Source organism: Canis lupus, chromosome 14, assembly GCF_048164855.1.
Source record: "Canis lupus baileyi chromosome 14, mCanLup2.hap1, whole genome shotgun sequence".
NCBI classification, from domain to species: Eukaryota; Metazoa; Chordata; class Mammalia; order Carnivora; family Canidae; genus Canis; species Canis lupus.
In genome coordinates, this window is record NC_132851.1 from 28,707,136 (window position 1) to 28,714,906 (window position 7,771).

Here is a 7,771-nt window from a genome sequence, read left to right on the forward strand (position 1 = left end):
TGATATCTAAACTTCAGAATTCAAGAATACAAGGAAAGAAATGCAGGTAGAAGGCTGCTTCCACCGGGGCCCTTGAGGGAGGGCAGAGCAACTACAAAATCCACTATAGCTGATGGATCTAAATAAGTAAGATTGACCATAGCAAGTTTAGGGTGGATAGAGTGTGCAGCCAGTCCACACAGCCTTGCGGACCATGATGTGCCTGGACTTTATACCAAAGGCAGAGGAGTTTCAAGGAAGAGGATGATACAATTAGAATGAGCTCTGAACAAGCTGCAGGGTGGAGATTCCTAGAAGGTCAAGAGTAGATGCAGTAAAACCAATTAGGAAACTTTTGCAAAAATGCTGGAGTGATAAAAGAGGGTGGTGAGGGACACCTGGGTGGCTCAGCGATTGAGTGTCTGCCTTCGGCTCAGGTCATGATCCCGGGGTCCAGAATCGAGTCCCACATCAGGCCCCTTGCAGGGAGTCTGCTTCTCCCTCTGCCTATATCTCTGCCTCTCTCTGTGTGTCTCTCATGAATAAATGAATAAAATCTTTAAAAAAAAAAAAAAAAAAGCAGGTGGTGGTCCAAAGCATGAGCTCAAGAGTCCAACTGCCTGGATTTGATCCTTAGCTATGTCACTTACACACTGTGGGCAAAACATTGAACTTCTTGCTGCCTCAGTTTCCACATCTGAAGACAGGTTCATAAATACTTGCTACCTCCAAAGATGTTCTCAGGAGCAATTAAGTGCAATCATACGTATAAAGCACCTCAAACAGCATCTGGTACATAGCAAGGACTCAAAACAATTTCCCACTATCGTAGCAATGCAACGTGAGAAATCACAGTGAGCAGAACTATGGCAGAGAAAACAGAGAAATGTGGATGAATATAGAAGACCTTTTGGTGGCAAGAACCACAGAACTTTCACATCAGCTAAATTCATTGTATTTGTCTTATTTGTCAGAAAGTAGTAGAAAAGATGTCAAAATCATAATTGATGAGCATAGTATTTTGTAAAGAGAGTAGTTTTCTGAAAATTGCTGCAAATTCAGATTTTGTATAATGAACGTGGAAGTGAAAGTCCAGATAAATAAACAGACAATGTAGAAGTTTGCATTTCTTGGGATGGATGGGAGAAGCAAACTGTAACCTTATCTGCAAATAGGCCCATTGTGTGTGAGGCATTACCAATTGTTATGCCTGGCTTTTTGGAGAGATTTCCCACAACAACTGCTAAAGAGAGCAGTGATGAAACAGAAAGCTTGCAATGGCAACAGCAATATCTCATTCTTTCCTTGACACTGAAGCCCAAGAATCTGGGGTATTTTATTAGGGAGGATAAAAAAATATATGTGAAGGCAGAAAGCAGCACAGTCCCTAGCTCATGGAGGCTGCATAAATAATTGTTTTCTTTCATTATATCTAATGACAATAGTTATTTCTTTGTTGGTCTACTAACATTACAAGCCACTCAAGTACACACCAGGACGCTGAGAGCTTCATTAGCTATATATGTTCAGAATATGCCACTTTGCTTGAGAAGACAATAGTCCATCTTTTGCTATATTCATTTTCATGGCAACCTGCTGGATTAATGATAAAATTTATGTTGGCAGCGCATTTTTTTAGAACTTTTTTTTTAAAAAAAACATATAGTCATTGACATCATAAGACAAATGGAAGCATTAAAAACATGCTAAAAGTCCCTGCCCAAAGCTTTCTCACCCCCCTCCCATAACCCTGTGACCCATTCTTACATAGACGGTAGACTGTTTGGATCAAAAGGAAGAAAGAAATAGGATAGGAGAAATAGAAGAAATGAACCACCAAGCAAGCTGGCTATACCCCAAATGCTGTGCTCTGTGCTCTCACACACATTTAATGTGAAACTCTCCACTGTCTGTGCTGCAGGAATTGTGATCCCATTTGATAGGAAAATAGTCTATGGCTCACGGAGATAAAGAATCAAGGTATCAGAGCCAGTGAATGGCAAAGTGGGGTCCAAATTTAGGCCAATCTGACACCAAATCTCTCTCCCTTCCCACCACACGGCTGTTCCTATGGGACCCGTAAGCATGTGGAAAACATTTTTTCGTTAAGAGAAAGGAAGCAAAGAGCTTACTTTTAAACATTTAAATTCAATTAAAGAAAAATAGAGGTTTGACTTCCTAGCAACCGTAGAATCAAAAACTCCTTGTGTAAGAAGTCTCTGCCACAGTGAAACTGAGAAACCATCTAGAAAGCACCAATGTTCCTCTGGTCATCAACCATGTGTTTGTTCAGACAACTGCAGGTGTACACGACGCTGACTAGCTCTGCTGCTATTTTGCAGAGTCCTGGGAGCAGAAGACAACACAACCTCAACGAGGAAAAGAAATACAGCAGTCATAACTCAAGTGAGGAAGAGTGACACAGTGAGGACATTTAGACCAGGAAAGCAGGTAGGAAATGGAAATTGACTAGCAACACGTGCGTGCATGCACACGCGTGTGCACACACACACACAACACAGTGGTTCAGAGTTTAGTAATACTTTTTTATACTTTTACCAAAAAATTACTTTATGACCGTTCATTGTTTATGTGCTTCTCTTTCTTTTTTTTTTTTGAACTCCTTGAGTTTAGTATGCTGTTAATCCTTGGACCTTAGGATCTTGCACAGTGACTGGTACATGGCAGATATTTAATATATGTTTTCCAATGGAATGGATGAATAGACAAAAGAGTGAAGAATATAAAGATACTAGACTAAACAAAGGAATGATAATGAAAGCTGGTGTTTACAAACATATTTGCATAAGTAGTATTTCTACAAATAGTAGGTATTTTAAAGTTAAGATTGTTATCAAAATCATATCACCCTTCCTGCCCTGTTAGAAAGAATTCGGTCTAGATTTGGCAGAAGCAGCCATGCAAATAGTGGTAGTGAATGGGTTTCAGAGGGTCAGGAATTTGGTGAAGGGGACTCCTCAAATACAAAGGAAAACAAGAGGCCAAAGTATTACTTTTTTTTAAGGATTTTATTTATTTATTCATGAGAAACACACAGAGAGAGAAGCAGAGACACAAGCAGAGGGAGAAGCAGGCTCCCTGCGGGGAAGCTGATGTGAGACTCGATCCCAGGACCCTGGGATCACGACCTGATGCTCAACCACTGAGCCACCCAGGTGCCCCCCAAAGTATTACTTAAATACATTGCTAATGTTCAAACATCAAGAAGACCAAGCATAAATCTTATACTGGACACTAGTTGGCCACCTCTTCACCATCCACCACTCTCTTTGCTAATGGTCTGACTTCTACCGGCTCTTCCAGTGCAGAGCTCCTAAGTGTGGCTATGCCACTCAGCCAGGTCCACCCCATAGCCAGAAAGCTGACTCAGGGCAGTTCTATCACCTTAGCAAATTCAGAACAAATCTCAAGCTTTACACCAAGAAATCTCAGGGCAAGAAGTTTCACATCTGCTGGATGAGGTAAAAGGACGTGCTACTCCAGGAGCTGCCGGTATGCATCTTGGGAATAAAGAAAGAAACAGACTTAGTGTGAAGTCAGGAAGGAAGATGGGAAAAGAATCAAGTCTTTAGTGAGAGCATTCTCTGAGGCTGAAGCTTTGTCTCTGCACTTTCCAGCCAATTGTTCTCCTGTTATGTACAATGTAACGCTTCCTAACTGATACCATCAACGCTTATCAAACAAAATCACATCTGGAGCACTAGGTGGGAGAGTGGTTCTGAGGAATCAACTTCAACTAGTGATCACACTTGCCTTTGGGGGTCAGTAGACACATGACACAGCACAGTAGTCAACACCATAAACCACCATGAAGGTCAAGTGGAAGTAAAGAGATAGGCATGAGCAACTATAGGGACTCTCTGCTCATTTTTTTAAAAAGAATTTATTTATTTATTTATTCATGAGAGACACACAGAGAGAGGCAGAGACATAGGCAGAGGGAGAAGCAGGTTCCCTGCATGGAGCCTGATGTGGGACTGGATCCCAGGACCTGGGAATCACACTCTGAGCCAAAGGCAGACACTCAACCACTGAGCCATCTGGGTGTCCCAAAAATAAAATCTTAATAAAAAAGAAGATCTCACGTCCTGCTCTCCTCCACCCATAGGTTCCAAAAACTGCACCTGGCCTGTGGCTCAGAGAGCTTCATCCTGCGCTCCCCTCTCCAGCCACAGATCTCCCTGTGTGAGGCACCTGCCAGCCCTCTGCAGCTGCCTGGGGGACAACGTCACCATCACATACAACTCCGCCGGGGCCAGAGCACCCATGGGCCAGGGCTCCCTGCTCTCTTACAGCCAAGGTATGCTGGACAGGGATGTCTCTGGAACTAGTAGAACAGGGAGCAGAAGCCCCAGGGAGGAGGGGAAGATCCCACCAGCTCTAGTGGTACAGCCCTTCTTGGTGCCTCTGCAGATTGGCTGATGTGCTGGCCAGATGAGTTCCAGGGCCTGAACCACCACTGTGCGCCCTTGGCCCAGCACTGCGACAACCCTGATGCCTGTGGCGATGGTTCTGACAAGGCAGGTTGCAGCTCAGACCCCTTCCCTGACCTGACCCCAGCCCCTGTCCCCGCGTCACCCTGCAACCATACCTTGGAAGACTTTTACGGGGTCTTCTCTTCCCCCCACTACTCACCCCTGGCCTCAGTCTCCCACCCCCGTCCTGCCTCTGGCTGCTGGAGCCCCATGACGGTGGGTGCCTGGCGGTGCGCTTCGCGGCCCTGGACCTGGCCTACGGAGATGCAGCACATGAGGATGATTGCGTGGGGCCTCCCGGGCCCCCTCGGTGCTGCACAGCCTCATCCACTCCAGCAATGGCAAGGCTGCCCTCCTAGGAGTCCCTCTAGTTGCTCATGTCTATCTCTTTACTTCCACTTGACCTTCATGATGGTTTATGGTATTGACTACTGTGCTGTGTCATGTGTCTACTGACATGTGTCTCTGGCCAGGCCATCGTGGCTTGCCGCATGGTTGCCTGGAGGCTTCAACACCACCTACCACGTGCGAGGCTACTACCTGCCCTGGGATGGACCTTGCGGCCTGGGCACCAGCCTAGGGGCCAGAGAGGGCCTGGAGGAGCGCTGCTGCTGAGGGCAGTGCTGCGACAGCTCGTGGGGCTGTGCTGACGGCTCGATCGAGGAATACTGTCTCAGCTGCCCGCCCGGACACAGGTGGTGTGGACACAGCTGCTGTGGGTGGCGTCTTTGATGTCTCCAACGCAGACCACCTGGGCTTCTCAGAGGTGGAGCTGGTACAGATGGTGGTCGATGGTGTGAAGCTGCTCGTCAAGATGGAGCAGTGGCTGAAGCAGGGCCAGGCCATCGATGACCTCGTGCCTGCCCAGAGTGAGGCCCCAGCCCGCATCTGCTGCCACCACCAGCCCTGCTGCTTCCTAACTTATTGCCTGAGCAGTGCCCGCCATGCACTCCTCTTATGTTCGCCACTTGGCGAACCCCCTGCCAGCTGCCAGCACCCCTGGGGCCACGGCCTGCTACCCGCCCGCCGACTGCTGCAACTACCAGACTTTCTGCACCAACGTTGCCGATGAGAGACGTTGCCAGCACTGCCAGCATGGCAAATTCCAATGCCGGGTCGAGAAGTGTGTATACAAGATGTGGGTGTGTGATGGGCAGCCAGACCGTTCCGACGGCAGGCATGAGTGGACTGCTCCTATGCCCTGCCCCACAAGGTCATGACGGCCGCTGCCATCGGCAGCCTGGTGCACGGCCTGCTGATGGTCATCGCCACTGAGCTACCCAGGAGCCCCTCATTTTGTTCTTGTGCATCTTTGAAGAATCTGGCGGGACCAAACACAGGCACTCCTATAACTGACTTTAGGGTTCACTGGACACACTAATTGTGCTCTCATAGAGAGGCATCTCTAGAGGATTCCCTTACTCCTCAGCTCTTTCCTAATCATGACCCTGTTGCTCAAACAGGCAATGCAACTGGGCATCCGTCTCCCTGATCGCAGCTGCACCAAAAGCTACTGTGACAGAATGGACTGAAAATGTGGAATTTAGGAATTGGGAAACGAGAAAAGCTCTTAAGTGGCTATCATTTAAAAAAGAAAAAGAAAATCCCAGAGTGTACCAGGGGCTGGGGGTAGGAAAAGATTGAAGAACAGCTGTCAGCTGGAAATTGGATATAGAGCAATCTAATCAGGATGGATTTTGCAAAAAGCTCAGCTGGTTTACAAGGGGTGGGACTTTCCAAGCCCACATCACCCAAGTTCAGGAATATGTCACCTTCTGGATGGGAACCAAGGCTGCCAGCCTCAACCACTTCATTCAGTAAGCTTTGACATGGATCTGACTATTTAGGGAGTTTCTCTGGCAGCCCAGTCCCCAAAGTAGATGCTAAGCCCCTTGCTAGGAAAGTATAGGGTGATGCAATGAATTCCAACAGGATGGGGCAGGAACAAGAAAGAAACACACACACACACACACACACACACACACACAATCTTTTCTAAGTCAGCACAGCAACTGCAGGATTTAAAATGAAATTCCGATCCATGGGACGATGGCCAAGCCAGGAGACACCATAATTACAGGAGATAAGACTTGGAATAGGATAAATTAGAAACATTGCCCCAAAACAGATTCCAGAGGAAATAGAGATGACACACACAGTGAAATTTCTGTGATCAAGAGAATACATGAGGATAAAAGAATGTATATATTTGTAAGAGTTATATTCACATAAATTTAAATGTACATAACTATGTAAGTATGAATGCATATACTCAGTAGTTCTCTTTAATTCAACAAACCCACAACTAACTGTGTGCTAGGCACTGAGTTAGACCCTAGAAATAGAACAGAGTTTCTCAACCTCAGCACCACTGACATTTGGGACTGGATAATTCTTTCTCGTGGGGAGAGGAGTTGGTGTGAGGACCATCCTGTGCCTTATAGGATTTTTAGCAGCATATCTGACCTCTACCCACCTAATGCAGTAGCAATCCCCCCACTCCAGTTGAGACAACCAAAACTGTCTACAGAAATGCTAAATGTCTCCCCTGAGTGAGGTACACAAAATCCTCCCCAGCTGAAAACCTCTGGAATAGAGCAGTAATTAAGACAGAATCATCACACAGTTCAACACATGTGCTCCAGGGTTAAACGATCTGTATTTGGATCCTGACTCTACAACTTATTGGCTGTGTAACACTGGGAACGTGATTTAATATATTTCTAACTTCAGAATCCCCATCCAGATAATAAAAATAACTCTGCAATTGTTATGAGGATTAATGAGAAGATCTATGTAAAATATTTGACACAGTGCCTGGCCCAGATCAAGAATACAAATCTTTCTCCAAAGAGCTCACAATGTAATGCAAAGCAATGAGAGAAAGTATACAATTAATTTTTATAGATTTCCCCTGAGTCATATTCAATATTTCTCTCATATTGCCAAAGTCTCATTCCACCTCCAATTCATTTATATGATTTCTGTTGCCGCCATGAATTAGACTAGAAACTTTGTACCAAGCCTCCTCTTCCATCCTTTCCCAAGCATCCTCCATCTTGCTGCCAAAGTTTGTTTCCTGAAGATCAACTCTGAAAATCATTTTCCTTACGTCACTGACTCCACATGGCTCTGTCTGGCATCCAAAGTCTTCCACGATTTCGATTCACCATGGGTTTCCCAGCCCACCTGTTCCTCAAGAATTAGTGCAACTCAAACTTCCTTCTGAACTTTTTCGAGATCCTCCCACATAGAAGTTCTGTCTTCCTCTGCCACAGACTCCCTTGTGCTTCCAT

General features: G+C 45.9%; 1 pseudogene; it reads left to right on the plus strand.

The window, feature by feature from the left end:
• Window positions 1-3,494: 3,494 nt before the first annotated feature.
• On the plus strand, window positions 3,495-5,856 carry LOC140604324 (low-density lipoprotein receptor-related protein 10-like; annotated as a pseudogene).
• Window positions 5,857-7,771: the final 1,915 nt, after the last annotated feature.